The sequence below is a fragment of the Polypterus senegalus genome, chromosome 15 (assembly GCF_016835505.1).
Source record: "Polypterus senegalus isolate Bchr_013 chromosome 15, ASM1683550v1, whole genome shotgun sequence".
NCBI classification, from domain to species: domain Eukaryota; kingdom Metazoa; phylum Chordata; class Cladistia; order Polypteriformes; family Polypteridae; genus Polypterus; species Polypterus senegalus.
Genome location: NC_053168.1, coordinates 40,240,709 through 40,262,023, shown reverse-complemented (window position 1 = coordinate 40,262,023; position 21,315 = coordinate 40,240,709). Strand labels below are relative to the sequence as shown.

At 39.9% G+C, this 21,315-nt stretch overlaps 1 protein-coding gene across 4 annotated transcripts in view; it reads right to left on the bottom strand.

Annotated features, from left to right (window-relative positions):
- The window catches only part of thrb (thyroid hormone receptor beta), a 342,103-nt gene that overhangs the window by 89,941 nt on the left and 230,847 nt on the right, over positions 1–21,315 (bottom strand). The gene's annotated exons all lie outside the window — the stretch shown is intronic.

Here is a 21,315-nt window from a genome sequence, read left to right as displayed (position 1 = left end):
TTGAAATTAATCCTAAATATAAGGTCATAATTGTAAACAATAATGCAATAATGAATTTCATTTTTTGAGTAATATAAAGTTAAAATATTTTAATTGCAATAACAATAAATATGGGATATTTGTGCAATACTTGACCAGAGAATTATACAGTGTCGAAGTATTTCTTGTAATTAATGTTATATTTGTCTTACTGTATTTTATAAATTTTACTATATTTTTTAAGTGTTTATTATACATATATAAATAGCATTGACGTGAGTAGTTACTGACATAGTTTTGTTGTAAAAAACACAATAATAATAAACTCTAATTTGATCTGATTTGATTTGGGCCTTTAAACATTTCTAACTTGATATAAGAGAAAAACTAGACTGCCACCCACTCATTACTCAGCATTTTTTAATACAAGGTTTGGCGATGAAAGTGTTTACACTAAACAAACGTGGCTGTTTGAAAGGTCTGCCAGTACAATAGGATGCAGGGAGATGGACACTGCAGGCATGCAATTTACAAATTAAGTGTCCATTTTACAGCTGATCTTTTTAGCCAAAACAATTTATTTAGAATAACTGGAAGGTCATGGGGAGAGTCAGAAGCAGAACTGAACTGCCAACTGGTTTGCAGTCCGGTGGTTTTATGGCTTGAAGGTGTGTAAAATGTGTTGAAAACCCACCCCCAGTAATGTACGCCAAAACGGAGTCATAAGAGATACATATTACACAATCATAACATAAGCATGCTGCTCTGAAGCACTTGCACACAATATATCAGAACCAGAAGTACAACTTGTAATTTCAAGAGCAGCTCTTGAGCTATTAAGAGTATAAGTAAACAAAATAAACATAAACTGACGTGTATCTAGTACACTGAAGATAACCATTTTGGTCTCTATTAGGCATTACTAGTGCAGTCATTAATTATCTATTAAAATGATAGAAAAACAACATACAGGCCAAAAGTAACAAAGTGGATCCTTTAATTATGTGCTTCCTTGACTACACAGAGATTTCATTTTTGACAAAAAAACAAAAATGTTTTCCTAATGAGATCCTCGTGTTTAAAATGTGGTTTGAATGTTTGAGTCACATAGGCCAAAGTTTAGCTGTTATAATGTTCAGCATCTCCAATCAGTGTAAAGTAAAACAAGATAAACAGATAAAAATGTTTCAACTTAATAATTACCTTAAACGTTCTGAAATAATGTAACCTTTGCAACTGTTGTTTGCCAAAGATGCATGCCATGCTTGATGTCATTCTTCAGAAAATAATTATTTTTCCCCAAATATTTAAAATCCTCTTGACGTTTTCTCCATACCTGGTAATTTCCTCCAAGTTCTAAAGCAGGCAATTTGTACAGCTGCTTGTGATGGTGTACTCTTAATATGAAACAAAAACCGGCCACATGTGTCCACATGCATTTTACTGTATGATGTGACACCTTTTAGAATCCTGGGAGGTCTGTGTGACTTTGATCTGCTGTTGAGGTAGGCTCAGACATTCCTATGGTTGCCAACTGGGAAGTTGTGAATTAAGAAATTTGGATGGACAGCTATGAGCACTGTTATGAAAAGATACTAAATGTTCATTTAGTTCACTGGCATCTGTTTCTAAGGGTGTCTCCTTTATAAAATAAAGTACAATAGAGATATTTTCCTTATTTAAGTCATTTTGCTTGGCTTTTCTCTAGTACATATACAACAAATTCCACATGATTCATTCTATCTTTTCATACCCTTATCCTAACCAAATCATTTCAGGGACAATGAAAGTTAGTTATCCATCTATCCATCCATTATCCAACCCGCTATATCCTAACTACAGGGTCATGGGGTCTGCTGGAGCCAATCCCAGCCAACACAGGGCGCAAGGCAGGAAACAAACCCTGGGCAGGGCACAGGCCCACTGCAGGAAAGTTAGTTATTTACCAAAATTTCTTCTTCTTCATCATCCTCTTCAACTTTCACTATGTCAGTGTGGGGTTGATGTGCTTGATCCAACTTCTACAAATAGCTCAGTCTTGCATCTCCTTCCCAGTTAAGCCATTTTCCTAAAGATCATCTTTTACTCTACTCACATCCACTTTGGCCTCCCTCACGCCCTATTCTGCTGTACTTCCATTCCCAACATTCCTTTGCTCAAATATTCACTGTCTCTCCTTATCACATGTCCATACCACTTCATCCTACTTTCCTGTACATTCTTAGATATATCTCCCACTTCTGTTGTACCTCTACTCTGATTGTCTCATTTTTTATTCTGTCCTTTTTTGTAACTCCACATAGCCATCTCAACATTCTCATTTCTGCCACATCTATCTCGATAAAAGCAATTGTTCAAAGCACAAATGTGAGGAATGGCCAGTTTTACTTTCAGGATTGAATTAATAGATAGACTGACAATACTTTACTTGTCCCTAAGCAGAAATGTAGGTTTTTACAGAAGCTAGCAAAATGTTATAATAAACAGCTGCTACAACAAACTCTCTCAAATACACACAACAATTACAAATAAGAATAAATCTTCTGACTTGGTTAAATAAAAGAATAGTCTTAGTGAGTCATTATACATGTGCACTGACATAGCTATAAAGGAGTCCAAGCAGTGTTTATTGGCACACTTTTGCTAAATAATTCATTGGTCAAAAGTGTTAATGTGTCAGGAAAAGGATGCGCAGCATTGCTCATAAAGGTCATAAGTTTTGTCTTTGTTACCTCTTATAACTGAGCCGGCCCTTTTATTAGCTTTTTGATTTGGTGGGCTGCTCCAGAGCCCAACACCCCACTCTGGCCATTACGGAGTCATACAGCATGCAAAGGATGTCATTAACCACATTACAGGATTGCAGTCTCTTAGGAAAAAACGTTCAGTAAATTCCCATTATTTAGTACCTAACATTCCCTGATGATTATGGAAAATGTGGCTATTAAAGCATTGATCCTATGTGAAAAATTGGGAATGGTTCTGGCAGAATGGTGGCTCAAGGGGAGGAGCAGGGAGGGAGATGATGTTGCTTTTGCTCCTCAAGGCTGGATAATGATCCTTACACTGTTTCACCTACAGGAACCTTGCAACGATTTTTACTTCCTCTATAGTCAAGTCTTCTAGGATTTCTGCCAGAGGCTGACCACAGCCGATCTTATCCGAGGACCTCACTAAACTGTCCTAATGGTAGTAGATGGGTGGTGTGTACAGGGACACAATCTGTGCGAGTTCATAATCAACACTTTTCAGGAATTCCTAGTTTTGGAGAACAATTGCAAGCTCTGCGCCCCATCACTTTTTTTCCTTGTTGCACATGGTTGCCAATACAATCCATTGATGTTAGTCCCTGCCACATCCTGTGGATAGGCACAATTTGACCACGAGTGTCCTGAAATAGGTTACACTAATATAACAGCATAAGTGAATTGGTGAGAACAGAATCTACGGATAGAATGGATTTACTGTGTATATTGTCACGCATGGGAAACAGCTTAAAGACTTCAGTGATTGCAATTCTCTGCAGAAACAGTAAATGACACGGTACAAGTATAATAACAGTTTCTCTTCCCATCCTTCAGCAGAAAGGAAGTTTGACACCTGTCCACCTCTGATGTCACTTCTGGGGTTCATGCACATGGATTCGCCTCTTCCTCCCAGAATGCCTGAAATCCAGAAGAGCCACCATCTTGGGCAGTCAACCTAAAGCAATAGTTCAAGAAAGTCTAATTTTGCGTATTTACACACACTTCCTTTGCTTTTTGAACTTTTCCAATTATACATGGCTGGCCGAAAGGTGCCCCAAAACTCTAACATTGTTTTTTCATCCTTACAATATACATAACAATTTTTGCAATGTGGCAAAGTGCAGTAATCTGCTGAAAGAGGTTTAGCTATTAGAGAATACCATTGCCATGAAGGGGTGTATGTCGCCTGACACAATATTTAGGTAGGTGGTATGTGTCAAAGTAACATCCATTGGTAAGCGAGCTCCCCTGATTCCCAGCAGTACGCTGCTCAGATCATCAAACTGCCTCTGCCAGCATGCCTATTTCCATGGTCCAGTTCTGATACTCACATGCACTGATGCACTGTGTGTTCTGACACCTTTCAGTCATTCCCAGCTTTATGTTTTTTGGGAAATTTGTGCTAAAGTAGCTATTCACTCTAAAAGTGCATTAGTGAGCTTTGGGCATCCATGACCCTGTCATCAGTTTATCATTTTACCTTCCTTGGACCATTTTTGGTCTGTACTAACCACTAACTGGAAACATCTCACAAGACCTGCCACTTTGAAGAAGGTCAGACCCAGTCATCAAGCCAGCACAATTTTGCCACATGTCAAAGTCGCTCAGGTCCTTGGTTGCCCATTGCTTCTGTGTCTAACACACAACTTGCAAGAACTGGCTGTTCACTTTCTGCCTAATTTTTTCCAATGACGGGTGCTATTGTAATGAGATAATCAATACTATTCACTTCAACTGTTAGTGGTGTTAATGTTGTGGCTGAATGGGGTATATACTATATAACATATCACTCACAATTCCGATCTCTCATAAATCTGACAGAAAATATGAGACATAAGAACATGTTACTAGACTTGTTATCATGTACAGTGCTATGAAATGTATTTGACATCGTTCTGATTTCTATTATTATTTTAAATCTTTGACATTGAAGATTTTCAAGTGCTCAACTAAAATCTAATAAAGCTATACTAGATTAAAGGGACAAACATTAAAGGGAACAGTTTTTTTTAAACTTACCTGATTTATCTATGTGCATTTGGATTAATTAATCTGTATCAGTTTTCCATAAAAAAGAAGGAACTGAACACTGCAAAATTACATGAGTAGACAGTTAAAACATTTGGAAAAAAAGAACTCAGAAATAAACAGTAATCTTGTTTCTGATACTTAACAGAAAAACAGCATTTGTATCTTTTTTTTGTTTGATCTGTTACCAGAGATCATCTGATGTTTACAATATAAGCAAAGCAAGTATGCCTAGAGAAAAATACACTTAGCAGAATTTTCTGGTTAGCTGCAGACATTTACTCAAAATTAGCAAAGACAGAAAAAAGGCACATGGACCAGGGAGTTTGTTGCAAGAAAAAGCAGGACAAGAAAACCACGTAAGAAAAGCGCTTATTCCACCTCACCTGTCACCAGTTTGAGAGCCATAAAGTTCACTGATGCAAAGTTTAACTAATACTTGTAAAAAAACATTCCTGCTTTGCTGCACGCAGTTTTTAGTGGAGTATCTGAGGACTGAAATTAGTAAAAATCTTTGCTGCTGCTGTAAAGGTGAGGGTAATACATTGTTATTTGTCCTTGCTTACCCTTGCTTCCACTAAATGGTTCAATTTTCTCATGTAATCTGTCAGAATCATCAAAACCATAATACATCTTCTCTGGATTAATAAAATTGAGAGCATAGAAATATTAAAGGGCGTTCCAGAAACAAAACAGCATGCCTGGGTTGCATGAATTGTTAGGTTTAAATTTTAAATTAATGAAAATGAACCTATTATCTTCTCATGGTCCAGTGAATCATATGAAATCATACATCGGGTTAATATTTAATAAGCTCTACAAAAAATGAAATGAAATCTGAAAAATTCATTCAAGTGGTACATTGTATACACATTTTAAGTACTGATGAACTGAAATACACAAAGCAATGTATTTCTTGTTTACTAAAATTTAATATAGAATTTAGTTTTTAGTTCCTTCAGTCTTGTGCATCAGGTGTAACATCATTGTTATCTTCAATCTGTAAAAGAAAAAGGAACACAGGGACAAAATATATGGAAAACACCCTGTCTCTGTGCTGGAGGGTGGCCTTCTTTTAAACCCAGGGTACAAGAGTGAAGGTAGCATACTGTAATCAACAGAAAACATAAGACCTTATTAAAAAGGCTCTCATGTTGCTATCAATATGAGCTTAATGGTGTGATTTCAAGGATCTCCAAACAGCTAGCCATTTCTACCAATGTTTCATTATACCAATCAACGTCCAGCTTTTTCCACAGGTCCACAACATGTTCATCCACCCTGGAGATAATTCTCAGCCAAATCACTGAAACAAACAAGCAAACATAGTCCAAAGTGGAAGTTCATGATACTGTATGACTTCATTTTTTCTGAACAGCACTCCAGTTAGATTGTTGGCAGCCTCACAACCAGACCCTCTTCTCAAGAAACAAAGCTCAACAAAGTCATCATTTTGTATTGCAAGATTTAGTGCTAGTCCCATCATAGTCAGAAACACCAGAGAATACATGCACCATTAGGTCACGTCACAAAAAAGACAGAAGACAAAAATTAAATGAACAACACTAATGAGAAGAAAACCAAACACTACTTTAATACATGTAAAAAACAAAGCAATTCTGTCTCATATTGACCATTTGCTAAGCATATATTGAATGTTCATAATTAAATTTAATACCTCTAAACACTTAACAGGGCACGGTGGCACAGTGGTAGTGCTGCTGCCTCACAGTTAGGGGACCTGGGCTTGCTTCCCGGGTCCTCTCTGTGTGGAGTTTGCATGTTCTCCCCATGTCTGCATGGGTTTCCTCCCACAGTCCAAAGACTTGCAGGTTAGGTGCATTAGCGATCCTAAACTGTCCCTACTGTGTGCTTGGTGTGTGGATATGTGTGCCCTGCAGTGGCCTGGTGCCCTGCCTGGGGTTTGTTTCCTGCCTTGCCGCCCTTTGTTGGCTGGCTGGGATTAACTCTAGCAGACCCCCGTGACCCTGTATTTAGGATATAGCGGGTTGGATGGATGGATGGATAAACACTTAACACTGTTTTCTTTTGTTTCGGCTGTTACCAGAGAGCAGGAAAAACATAAATTTGGTGCAGAAGGTAGCATGGTGACCTTCAGCACTTTGACCGTGGCCCATTCTTTGCCATTCTCTCTGCCTTCTGTGTAGTTTTCTCTCCATGAATCTTCATTAATATACAATTAAAAGTATTTGACCCCTGGGAAATGTTCACATTTTACTGTTATACGATGTTGAGTAACGGATAATTTAATTTGGCTTTTTTGAAATTAATCAAAAGAAAAAACTCAGTAATGTCAAAATGAAAACAGATGTCCAGGTCTAAAATAATTACAAATATAACACACAACATAGTAATTTACTCTTTTTAGTATGAGACATCTAAATCATCACTGATACAGCCAATTGGCTTTAGAAATCACAAGATTAGTTAAATAGAGTTCGCCTCTTGGTAGTCAAGGAGTGTCATTTGATTGTAGTCTAAACAGTCCTGTATCTGGAAGTGCCAGCTTGTGGTGAGTCAGGATCGTGGCCTATCCTACACAATGAAGACAAAAGATAACTCCAAGCAACTCTGTGAAAGGTGACTGAAAAGCAAAAGTCAGGCAAAGCAGACAAGAAAATATCCAAGTCACTGACTATCAATTGGTGTCCAGTGTAATTAGTCATTAAGAAATGGAAAGACTATGGCACAGCATACAACATACACATAGAAGAAGACTAATGAGAGATGATGAAGAAGTTACAAGCCAGAGAAGCTGAGATTAGAGAGACTGTAGTCAACAACTGTTGCCCAGGTGTTTCACCAGCAAAAACAAAGCCACTGTTAAAAAATACACACAACAGCTTGGTTATTTAGCCAGAATGCATGTGGGAGACTCTGATTCAGGTGGAAGGTTATCACCAAAATGAGGCCTGATGAGACTAAAATTGAGCCTTTTGGCCATGAGGTTAAACTCCATTTTTGGACACTATGCATTATCAAAAACCCACTATCCCCTCTGTGAACTATAGTGGTGGCAACATCTTGCTGTAGGGATGCTTCTCTGCAGAAGACCCTATAAATCTTGTGAAGGTAAAATGAGAGCAGCAAAATACAGGGTATTCCTGGAGGAAAAACTAATGCAGTCTGCAAATAAACTGCATATTGGGAGAAGCTTTGTCTTACAGCAAGACAATGACCCCAAACAAAGTCAGGGCCACACAGAAAAGTCTTAAGAACAACAATGTGAATGTTCTGGAATGACCAAGTCAGAGTCCAGGAGCCTCATGCATAACACCGTGCGTAGAATTCATACTAAAACATGGTGTACGGACAAAAGTGGAAATGTTCGTACGTACAAAAAAATCCAGATGCATAAATCTGTGCGTTCGCCAACTTCCACGTTCTTCCGCTCCATAAATCCTGGTCAGCGTGAAAAGTAACGCACGTGCACGCCTGCTGCCACTCCCCAAACTCCTCCCAGAATTACGCCTTTTTGAATATGCAAATCAAAATAAATAGCTCTTAAGCTCAGCGTTCTCTGAAAAGGCAATAGCAAAAGCACGGGGGGAAATAGAAGAATTTCAGCGAATACCAAGTGGAGGCAAGGACAAACTTACTATTTGATCATTTAAACAGTGGTATAAACAACAAAAGGAAGTTGATCAAGTAGCAGAGTGTCGAAGAAACTCGAAAGCTCAAGTTCACAAAGTCGCACAGTGCCTGAAATAAAAAAGAAGTTGTCAGATATCAAAGTCGCTGTGAAAAGGTGAGTCGTAGCATACTGTCGGAGTGTTATATGAAAGCTTATTAGGGTACAGAGAAAAGAAAAAAAAAATAGGGACACAAAAAAGCTTTAATCACGTAGTTTATTTTGTCATTAAAGTAGAACATCATAAACTTCATCTTAAAATCATTTAATTTACTAGTTTCTCAAACCCCATCGTAACTAAAGTAGCACGTTAAATGCTTTGTTTTGTATGTGTTCTTCTATGTGCTCTGTGTGTGTGAATCACTATATGCTTCTTAAACGGACTTTCTCTTCCTCTGACAGGACACAGAATCCATTACATTCATGATATTACAGCTCCCTGAATAATTTAAATACTGAGATGTATACTTGATATTTTTATGATGATAGGAATTAAAGCATGTATTAAACATGGTGGCGCAGTGATTGTTCATGCCTCATGCAAGATGCTTGCTAGGCCATGTGCAACCTTCGATGAAATAATTTATGGAAGCAGCACTCTCTCCTTCAGATGTACTAACCCCCAATTCCTGTCCTTCCTTTTCTTTCTCCAAATACCTAATCGGCACACAATCAGCTCTGAAATAGATGTTAAATCATTTGTAAACTGAGAACAGCGATTCTTCAGAACTTTTAAGAAACACTGAAATATCTTCATAGTACATGTTAAATTATTCTATCCATCTATTCTTCCAGTGTCGCGCCAGCCCCAGCAAGAATACAGAGCAAGGCAGGAACAATCAACGAACGGGGCGCCAGCTTCTTGCTAGCGCTTCGACACCATGTCCTCATTGTTTAATTATTAACAATATAGATTATTTAAATGAAGTTAAAGTTTTATCTGTACTAGGGGGGCTTCGCTCGCCAACCCCCGTGTTTGGTTTTCCGGATACACACTTGTATGATTTTTTTTTCTTTGAATTGTTGCTAGTTTCACTTTTATTTCAGAACTTCTGTAAAATCATAATTTGGAATCTTTCCTGTCCTAATATGCTGAATCTTTTAAACGAGGTCTGTGAGACTTGTGTTTAATGACTTTGTACCATAATTTAGGATAGGTTTCTCTGTTTGGAATTTCAGCACAGACAAAACGATCCATATCATCAGCAGTTAATTTTTTTTTGCAAAGTAACCAATAAATGCATGTTAGTTAAACCCTGTGTTTGAAATTCTCTGACTTAAACTAATTTCCTTTTGTTTTCGTCAATGCGACCTGTGCTATCGTTTTTTTGATACTGTGGCGACTGACATAATAAAGTGGCAGAAAAGTTCTACTTTAACAATTGCCAACTGCGTACCCCAAACACAACTTTCTAGCACCCTCTCCAACCCCTCCTCTCACGGGTCTCACCTCCCCCTTACTGCATCAATCAGTACCCAGCTATCAGTCTTCCGTGTTGTACTCTGCCCTCCCGTTGCTATTTCATTAGTTTCACTTTTATTTCAGAACTTCTGTAAAAACAATATTTGGAATCTTTCGTGTCCCACTATGCTGAATCTTTTAAATGTGGTCTGTGAGACTTGTTTTTAATGACTTTGTACCATAATTTAGGATAGGTTTCTCTGTTTGGAATTTCAGCACAGACAAAATGATCCACATCTGCCCTCCCTCAAGCGGACCTAACACTCACTCAAAACAAAAAAGTCTTCAGCTTAGCTGGGACGCTACAATACTTTCACCTGTTACTGCTTTCACATTCTGTACCTTTCTCTGCATATGTATCGCGCCTTAGGTGTCTTTTCTCCGCACTGCTCTTTCTTCTTTGCTAAAGACACAGGCTCTGTGTGTGCCATGTGACTTCACATGACTGTATGTTTTGCTGGCTGTCCGTGGTCTTATTTGATAAGAAGGGCGTGTCTTGCAAGAATCTTATCTTCCACAGCCCAGCGAGACACTCCATTGTCAGTCTTTTTTGTCTTGCGGGTCTTTAAAATGTCTTTCGAGAACTTCTGAGAAGATCAGGTCTCGTCGCCTGGCTTTTATATTCCAGGATTTTCTTTTATATGTAGAGAGATAATATAATAAACATATTTTGCTGCATTTCATCTTCAAAATGATATTGTCATCATATGTAAATAAGTGCTTTATAAAATGTCTCATGTTGTGAAATAATTTAACTGTATTGCAAATTTACAGTGAGATAATATACTTATAAGTACAAACAATATACAAGGAGCACTTGATGGACTGATTGATTGCGTTTATAGTTCTTGGGATGAAACTGTTTCTGAACCACGGGTTCCGTACAGGAAAGCCTCTGAAGCGTTTGTTGCATGAGGGCAGTTCAAATAGGCAGCATGGTTGACGCAGCGTGTGCTTTATGCTGTATACAGATAATTCTCTTTCCGATCAGCTGCTGTACAGCCGTGATTCCACACTCAGATACCTTGATATAAATACTCCAAGTGTTGCAGTGAGAGTAATGTGGAAAAAGATGATCCGCTGTGGCAACCCCTAATGGGAGCAGCTGAAAGAGGAAGAAGAAGGTTCAGTGAGAGTAACAACAGTAAAGCAGCTATGGTATTTGGAATCGTTTGGCTATTCTGTGGACCATTACTGTATATTGTTACAGGTTAATTACAATCAGATGCCTTAAACTAATAAACAATATGCGGTTAATTTCAGTGTCTATGATAAAGCCACATCAAGGATGTGGATATAAAAAAAGAAACCACACTGGAACAAACGCACTACTTTGACACTGGGTGCCACTAGTTTGCAAAACCGAGTGGAGAACTTGTGCAGGGTTTGAGCTACCATGAAAATGTGCATGGCTTTACACCAAGTTTAGGTTTTATTGATCGCAATTTGAGCATGGAAACAGGAGTTTGCAACATTTTTGTGCGTACGCACCGTTTATATATGAGGCCCCAGGTCTCAATCCAAAAGAGAATTTATGGCTAGACTTGCATACAACCTGACAGAGCTTGAATAGTTTTGAATGGAAGAATGGATAAAATCTGCAGTGTCAAGATGTGCAAAGCTGATAGACAAAAGGCCTTTCCACACACAATCAAGGCTGTTATGGCTTCCAAATGGGTATTTACTAAATACTTACTCTAATGGGGTACATACTTACTGTATGTGATCAATTATTTTGTGTTAAATATTTGCAATTAATTTAGACCACTTGGCAGAGACCCATTTTCATTGTGACATTAAAAACTGTTCCTCTGTGGATCAGTGTCAGAAAGCCAAATAAAAGTAACTGTGAATCTCAGCACCATAGCCACCATGAAGGAAAAGATGGTCTAAAACAGCGGTTCCCAACCAGGTGTACGCGGTGGACTGGTTGGGGGTACATGAAAATAATATTGGTAATGGTGGAAAACACCCAAAAATGTGGATTTTTGGGAATCATGTATCAAAAAAGACCAGTGTGAAGTTTTTGAGACACTTCACAGTTTGTTATCTGAGAATGAGCTAAAATTCTCAAAAGTAGGAAAATGTAGTACAATAGTTCACTTAAAAGGACTTAAGTTGTCGTTCAGACAGTATTTTCCAAAGCAAAATTGTGAAGATAAAACTAGATTTTAAATCCATTCATCAGATTCTGAAAAAGAAACATTGATTGAACTTTCGACTGATTCTTCTTCTTTACAATCTGATTTCAAAAATAGAATTGTCTTTGACTTCTAGGCAGCAGCGAAAGAAGAGTACCCAGAACTCAGTGATAAAGCAATAAAATATTTATTACCTTTCACGAACACAGAGCTTGTCGAAAGAGCATTCTCGTCTTATGCATATATTAAGAACAAATATCGCAATAAGCTTGATGCAGCTCCTGATTTGAGGTTATATCTGTCTTTATTTGAAACTGATTTTAAAAAACTTGGATCCATGAAACAAGCTCAAGGACTGTATTAAAATTATTAAGAGCCACGTTGGAAGACTTGTATATCAAGATGAATAATTGTTATGTACTTTTATCATAAGTTAATGTGGGTAAAAATTATTTTAATTCTGTTTTTATTTGTTTTTATCTTATCTTAGGCTGTGATTATAAAAAACTGAAATAAATTGTAAAATGTAAAATCAAAAATAAAAGCCTATTAATGTCATTAGGTTAATTTGAAAAACTTTTTTGAGGGATGGGTGGGGGTAATGAACAGAGAGGGTACTCATAAATGAAAAGCATAATCAAGGGGTACGGGAGAGAGAAAAGGTTGGGAACCACTGGTCTAAAACATGAAAGAATGGGAATACTATGAACTTCATGAACTGTTTTAGAGACATGAAGACCAGTCTCTCACTCACAGTCATTTTTCTTTATCTTAATTTTCAGATTTCAGAGATTTTAAACTTATCGTTTTTAAGCAAAGTACGTGAATTTGCTATTTAAAACTATTACAAATATTTTACTTTTCTGACTCCTAAACCTCAAACAATTTGCTGTGATCTGACAATGAATAAGATGCTTCTCTATAGAATGTCTTCTTCTATGAGCCATATAATTGGTAGATATGGCCACAATTTTAAGAACTGTGTTGTATTTTTTCAGGAAAGAAGCCTTTAGTAATTACATTAAAGAGACATTTGTTACATTTTAGAGAAGAACACTCAATGCAAAGTGCACAAAAGCCTATTCAGAAAAAGGTCCAAGAACATTTTATTTAATGAATTCATTGAGGTCACTAGTAAGAGAGAGATTCCAGTAAAAATGCAATGTGATGTGCTGCTGCTGTGCTTTAAAATCGCCACACTAGCCCCTCTAAGTAAAATAACACTTAAGAATGATAGCATATACTGTGAATAGATGAACACAAGATTGCTCTTTGCAATGTTATTGGGAAAGCTCTTTCTTCTACAATTGGTATATCAGCTCAATGACCACAGAGACTTTACAGGCTAGTTGTGACACTCGTTGACAATAATTACAATGACATGTTGTTTCTTGTAAAGAGGGAAACTTGATTTCACAGTTGATTAACTTAAATTATTCATGGTTGTTTGTAGAGTGTAAACGTGCAAAATATTTAAGAAAAGCCACCACATGCTTTAACAACACGGTCATATTGGCAACCTATTACTAAAAATACATTAAGCTAAGTTTCTCTTTAAAAAAAAAAAAGAAAGAAAAAAATCATTTTAAACAAAAGCCTGAAACAGCATCATCAAATTTATATTCATTCATAAAATGATGTGGTTAGCAATAGTGCTGGCTTACCAGCAAAAAAATGTAATCAGTGAATCCCAGAGCAGCGATTTAAAAGCGGCATGCTTGCAGCCTCATTTAAAATTATTTTAAGTGAGGCAAGCTTTTTGTTCTTACAAAACTGAACTGCCATTATTCCAGTGAAGCAAACAAGAACAAATGGCAGGCATTACCTCTCATAGAGGCTTACCAAATTTAAAGTACATCACATAAAAAAGTTGTTCTATTGTTGCATTAATATCACAAATAAGCTATTAATGTCCCTGTTACATAAATAAGTAGGTTAGGAAAAAAAAAAGTACAGCAGACATATAAATGTTTATTTCACTTCACTACATTACAATTAGAAAATCTGAACAATTCTCATGAGAACTGGCCTTTTAGCCCAACAAAGCCTGCTGTTCCTATCCAACTAATTTCTCCAAAATAACACTGGATTTGGAAGGCCCTTTGATTCTCTTTGTGATTACGTTTGCTAATGGACAGTGGAGGGCAGCCACAAATAACACATGAGCCTTGATTCTAATTCCAGTCTTCTACATGAAATTTTTAAATTATTTCAATTTATCGTGTTTTCAGAAATAAATTTACTTACAACTTGGCTATTATGCCACCCATATGTGTGACTGTAATAATTAAATATTAAGTGCAAAATTTTATAGCTGAGCAACAGCCCAGATGCTCCCAGAATAACACTGAGTATACTGCAGCAATCACTGCAGGGGTTTTATTTGTAAAGGTAACTGCAATGCCTCTCCATTGTGTTACTGATGTTGACCTTGTTAGTTGACCTTGCTAGAGTGTCTTTCAAATTGTTATTTGTTGTTGACTGTCCTGTTTCAAGAATAATAATAATAATAAATGTTTGTGTAGATGCTCAAAGCCAATTGTTTTTATCAATTGTGCAAAAGGTTTTACTGGGATTTCCTTTGAAATCAAACAAACAATATTCTTTAAATTATACATAGCACGTTGTCTATTCCCTCATTCATCCATTGCTGTACCTGATTAAGGCAGTGCGTAGATATAGGTGATGGGAATTATTCCAGCTGCACTGAGCACAAAAAAAGGAACCAGCTCTGAACAAGACACTGATGTACTGTATACAATTAGGCACAAATTCATTTATTATAACCGATGAATGGAAACAGTAGTATTTGGGGAAAAAACTCACAAAGTGAGTGGGGGAAGATATAAACTCCACTTAAGTAGGGCCCAGGTCAAGACAATGTAGTCGCCAACTTGTGGCCCCAAGTGTATACTGTATAATAGTTTAAAACATAGAAAAAAAAACTTATGTAACATAAGATAGTGTACCCAAAAGAAAAGTACAAGGTTAATGTTGAATACGTGTATTTTGATCGACAATTCTAGGTCATTTCTTTTTCTGTAAAAGTAATATGCTGGTTTAAAACAAAATCTAGCACGTGTGGCAGTACTTTAGCTGCAAAGTACTTAACAAAATGAAAATATCAGTTGATATTTTTATATTTAAATTTATTAATTTCAATTTTTTTGAACTCTGTGAAGGTATGATATTCCATGAATGGCTGGCTTCTGTCTTCTTTCATTTCCTATTTCCTATCCTGCAGTTTGCTCTTTATGATAATAACAGATTAGGTACATTTGAAAATGGAGAGATGGGGTGAAAAAAACAAAAAAAATGATGGGGTGAAAAGAACAAAAAATCTAAATAATAAAGAAACTTAGAAAAGCAGGGAGACAAAGGGAACCATACAAGCACCGACTACAATGCTCACTGAATGACAGGCCTCTTTATAGAAATCTAAGTTTTTTGTTATCATGTAATATTTTTTGTAGGAAGTATAAAGGGAACATAGATTTTGTTATATTTTAAACAAATGAATTGTTCTAAAAATGACATAAAATGTGTCCATTTCTAAAAATGCAAAAATAAAAAAGAACAATGTCTGATAGTTAATTTGTTTTCAAACTATCACAGTATTGTTTTATTTCAAAACATGTATTTATGTATATGGATAAATATGTTATTGCTTGATGGCAAAACATAAAATCTTACCAGTTAATGCTTAACTCTTAAGATATGATAATACAGTGTGCATAACTCAGGCTCAGAGCTTGTATAGCTGACCCTTAGACTTGATAAGCAACAGACTCTGGTCACATCTGCAAAGCTGATATTGCTTAAATTAAAATTAATAATTGACTATGCCAATTGCCAACTGCATGGAGTGATGGCACATTTGCGCATAAAGAACATTCTAATGTACCCGTTCAGTGTATTTCATGCAAAAGTGTCTTGCAATTCTCATAAATGTAAGTAAAGGAAAAACTTAATTTTATAAAATTGATGATGACAAATAAAGCAATATGAAACAAAATGATTATAATGGAGTAGTTTAATCATTTAATGTATTCAATGTTCATAAACTTTTAAGTTTAGTTTTATTTAGTGACACACCTTGATCCTAAAACATTCTGGAAATTACTTATTTGTAGTTGTAGTATGGAAGATGTTTCCATTAGGATCATTAACAACTACTGATTTAATTTACTTATTTTGACGAAAGGGCCATGAAATTTGTAATTTTAACTGCAGCCACAAGAAAAAAAAAACATAGAAGCAATAGGTGAAAAGTTACATATTCTGGAAGACACCTAAAAACATCCACGGCACATAAACAAAATGTAAAATCAATTATCAAAATGTACATTACAGAGCAATTAGAAGCAACATGCAACAAATCACAGACAGACACTTTATACAAAGCAATAAACAGTAGAAATATATATTATATACTATGAATGCACAGAAGGAAAGACAGGCATCCTAGATGGGATAATGGAAGGTTTCATACCGAGCGAGAAGGCCATAATGGAAGGACCAGAAAAATGAGTTTACCAGTAGCATGTCATTCACCCATGCGGCAGGTGGCAGTGTGCCTCAGGGCTAAACCCATTTAGGACACTCATAGGGTTGCATGGGAAATGGAGTCCAGAAACGCAAATCTATTGGGGTCTTTGGGGACCGCCAGATAGGGCTGCAGGGGTAGGACTGCCCTCATTTCTGCACAACCCAGTAGTGCTCCGGATGAATGGGACAAGAGATCATGACAGAGAAGCAATTTCTGGTTCCAGCTTAATAAAAAAGCCTGCTGCCTCATTTTAGTTGAGTCAGAATCAGGAGGTAGTGTCTATACACTCTTGGAGGAGGAAGCAGAATTGTGTTTAGTGTAATTTGTTGTTATTCATATGAAGAAGGTGTTGGTGTGCAATAAAATCCCTTTATATGTGCATAAAATGTATTTGAGCGTTATTGTGTCTGTGGATTGGGGCTTGGTGGTGCCCCCTGGTGGTTACAATACATAAACACTGTCAGGGATGCCAGGGGCCATGACCCGGCCAGGAAGTCATGAGTGACCGGTTGTGGGTCTGTGCCCACCCTGGATCACGTGGGGGATGCCTTCCGGGTTGCTCTGGGGGCCACGGGTACAGGGCATGGAAGCTCCACCCTGTAGGGGCTCGTGGTCACCGCCAGGAGGCGCCCCAATGCCTTGAGGACCTGTTACCTCAGCACTTCCGCCACATCAGGAAGTGCTGGGGGGAAGAATTAGGACGGCGCCCGGAGAGCTGCCGGGAGGACAGCCGGCACTTCTGCCACGCTGGGGCGTGGCTAGAAGAGGAATGCTGGGAACACCTGGGGCTCATCTGGGTCCTGTATAAAAGAGGCCGTCTCCCTTCATTCAAGGCTGGAGTCGGGAGGTGGAACGACAAAGCTCAGGAGCTGTGGAGACGGCCCGAAGAAAGGCATTGTGGCCAGGACTGTGTGTGATTGGGGTAATTGTGCACGTGACTGGGGTCTGAGTGACCAATGGACTGGGGTCTTAGTGACCATATTATTGTATATAATATTGTAAATAAACGTGTGGTGGTTTGATAACAACATGTCCGCCTGTCTGTGTCCGGGCCGGGTTCACATCTGGCGTAGTCGGCAGGATGCTCCGCCTGTTTCAAGGCGGGGACCTGTACATAACAAATTTGTTGTGGACGGCCCGGTGCAGCAGGGGACCCCACCCACGTATCGCGAGTGCTGCGTGCACACAGCCCCACGGGGTAAAGGAACCCCACGGACCGCCAGGGGTCCACAGGAAGGCCATATTCCCCTGAGGCGGGCGGGCGGCGTGCCTACTAGGAGTGCAGCGGTCTCCAACGAGTGCGCCGTTGCTGGAGGCGCCCGGGACGGCATGGCGTCAAGAGAGGCCACGCCGAGGATGGTTCCTCGGTTGGACGAGTCCGGGGAGGTGAGTTCCCTGCCTTGTAGCAGCTGGCCCGCGGGGGCCGGGTGTGTTTTCTTTCTTACAGGCAGGGACTCCCTGGATCCACGTCGGTGGCAGGCGCATGCCGGTCTGCGGGGCTCCGGCAGCACGGGGCAGCCGCGAGGGCTGCGGAGGAGGAGACGCTGCAGCTCGAGAGGCGCTGGCAACAGCAAGGCTGCCGGCAAGCACGTCGCCACCGCAGAAGGGGAGGCAAGATGGCGCGACCAGGTCCCTCCCTCTGATAGGCACGCGATTGGACGGTGTGTCTTGTGTGCCCGCCGATGACTGCAGAGAGGTGGGACCAAGGAATGTCCATTACGGGCAGGGGGGAGACCCGATTGGGCCAGAGGAGAAGGCCCACAGGAAGTGGCCGGCGTTGGAGGCTGACAGACAGGTAGGCTCCGCGTCGGTTAACTTCCTGTCCTTGCCGGCAGCTCTGGCGTTGCTGGAGGCGTCCCTTCAGCCCGCGGAGCAGTGTTTATTACAGATGCTACGTGCCCTCCGGACTGAGGTGCTGGAACTGGAGAGGAAGGCGCTCGCGGCGCTGAGGACATTTCGATCGACAACGGGACGGCGCGACGCTGGAATCTCCAGCCGGAGAGGTACGGCGGAGACGGTGAGTACAGCCGACTCCGTTCAGCATTCGGGAGGGTCTGTTGAAAATGGCTGTGATGTTAACGATCAGTTCCGAGTAAGCAGCCCTCCGACAGGAGGTGTGGCGCCGCGGGCTGTATGCGCGGCGAGGGGGGAGTCCGAGAGGACGCTGAATGGACACGGGCTGCTAAGTGCCCCGGGTCCTAGCGCCCTCCGCCCCGAGCTGGCTGCGGTCTCGCGCCGCACTATAGGGACGCAGACGGGAAAGAGGCGCCTTCTTTTCCATAAGGAGTCTCAAACCGTCATGGCGTCCCAGAGTGAAGGGAGGAATAAGAGGCTGGGTGCTGATTCCTCCGATATGTTGGGACGCGGTGCTGGGTGCACGCGTCCGGGTGCTGGCCATCATCTGCGGGGGCAGAGGGAATCCCTGAGGCCGGCGAAGAGAGCGCAGGCGGTGCCGGCGATTCCGTCGTTGAGAAGGACACGGAAGCCGCGGAGAGGGTGCTGAACAGGCAAGTACAGGGGTGCCGATTGGAGGGGGGAACGCTGCCCGTGTGTGGCACGGGAAGGGTGCTTTGGTAGCGGTTCTGCCCCTGTCTTCTCTTATGTAGGGACGGACCCCGGGCGAGCCGTAGGACCCCCTTCGTTGGGGACCTGCCCTCTGATGTCGGACCGTCTGCGGAAGGATCTCTCTGCTGGTGCGCGAATGCCGCCACGGCTGGAGGAGGCTGCAAGGGAGCGAGTGGCTCCGACCAAAGGGGCGCGGAGGCCTCGGCCCCGGGGTGCCGGTAAGAGGGGGGAGCACAACCTGTGCGAGGCACAGGGGAGCACCAAGTGGTGGTGCTCAGGCCGTGTCTCCGCCCCTGTCCCTGTTTGGAGTGCGGGGCCGGACCCCGGCTATCCTGGAGTTGGACCCACTTTGGGGCTGCGCTGCCCTCGCGGGATGGGCCGCTCTTTCCCCCGAGTCGTCTTTGCTGGCTGTGGGGCAGTGTCAGGGATGCCAGGGGCCATGACCGGATGTGGGTCTGTGCCCACCCTGGATCACGTGGGGGTTGCCTTCCGGGTTGCTCTGGGGCCACGGGTACAGGGCATGGAAGCTCTACCCTGTAGGGGCTCGTGGTCACCGCCAGGAGGCGCCCCAATGCCTTGGGGACCTGTTACCTCAGCACTTCCGCCACACCACGCCACAATGTATATTAAGACAAAGGCCAGTAAAATCAAATAAGCCTTATTTTTCAACATAATTCTTCTGCATGCACATAGGATTCAACGGGTTGGAAAATGGATGGATAGAATAGGTAGTCCATGATGATATAATTCTTTATACACTCTATGCTAAAATCCCTGCCAACCCAGTACAATCTCTTCTACATGTTGTTAAACTGTAGGAAATCTCCCCCTCTGTCACACATGAAATTTAAGTCCTGTTTAAGTTCAGTTGGCTACTGATATTAAGGCAGATTAATTAAAAGGGAAAGCTTAATTATAAGATCAGGAGGTTGCCAGGAGGTTGTAGTGAAGGGGAGAATTAAATCAAAACCAAGTTCCATTATGGACAATACAGTACATCCTCTTTCTGACACACTAATACTGAGGACTTTCACCCATTGAATTATTTAGCAAAAGTGTGTCAAGAAAGGCTACGGGGGCTCCTTAATACCTACAACAATAGGTTTGTATAATGCCTCACTGTGACAGCCAAGTCAGAAGTTTTCTTTCATTTGAATTTTTTGCTTTATAGTCATCACGGTGTGTTTTCAAACCAAAGAATGTGTATATCAATTTATTTACTTACCTATTTATGTATTTATTAATTAAAAAGCATCTGTGAAAAGTGTGAAATTTTACCCTGGGGGGAAATAAAAGTTCTATCTATCTATCTATCTATCTATCTATCTATCTATCTATCTATCTATCTATCTATCTATCTATCTATCTATCTATCTATCTATCTATCTATCTATCTATCTATCTATCTATCTATCTATCTATCTATACCTCACCTCAGTGTCACTTCTAAGACAATACCTGGAATTAATTTTGGTTTCAGAAGTGCACCCACAGTTATGTTTTATAAATTATGGAAGTGCTGACCAGAAGGCTGATTCATGTCTCATTCAGACAGACTGATAACTGTTCTTTTACCTCATTATTTTGAATTATTCTTCATCAGATTGTAATAGTACAATAAGCAGGTACTCAACCTAATGTATGTTGTATTTTCCCTTAGTTTCCTCAGCTCAGTGATTACACTTCCTCATCATCCCTCATATTGTACCTTTAGTATAAACTCAACCACCAGCCAGCCTTAATTTGGAGGACTGTACTTTTTATTCCACTGAACTGAATCTGCTATCCTCTGTAACTGACTAAAAATAAATGCAATAGCACTTTCATGCAGATTCAGAGATTTCATTTCTTTGCTTGGTTTATTGGTTGTCCAAATCTGTGCATTGCAGCCTTTTCAGTCATGCACTGGGATTCACCATCTTTTTTGAATGAGAAACTTTTCTAAGCTATTTGCACATTTTAGAACAGCTCTATCAAATAATCAGTCTTTACCAGACCACACTTTTCTCTCATGAAAAAATAGTAAAATGCACTATTGTTTTTCCATTTATATTGTTTTACTTTAAATCTTATTATTACAAAACACAGTCATTTGTCACAGAGTCCAAATTATAAAGGTCATTAATTGCAGTCTGCGCAAAAAACATATTTAATGGGAAATAAATGATACAATTATTAGACATACAACATGA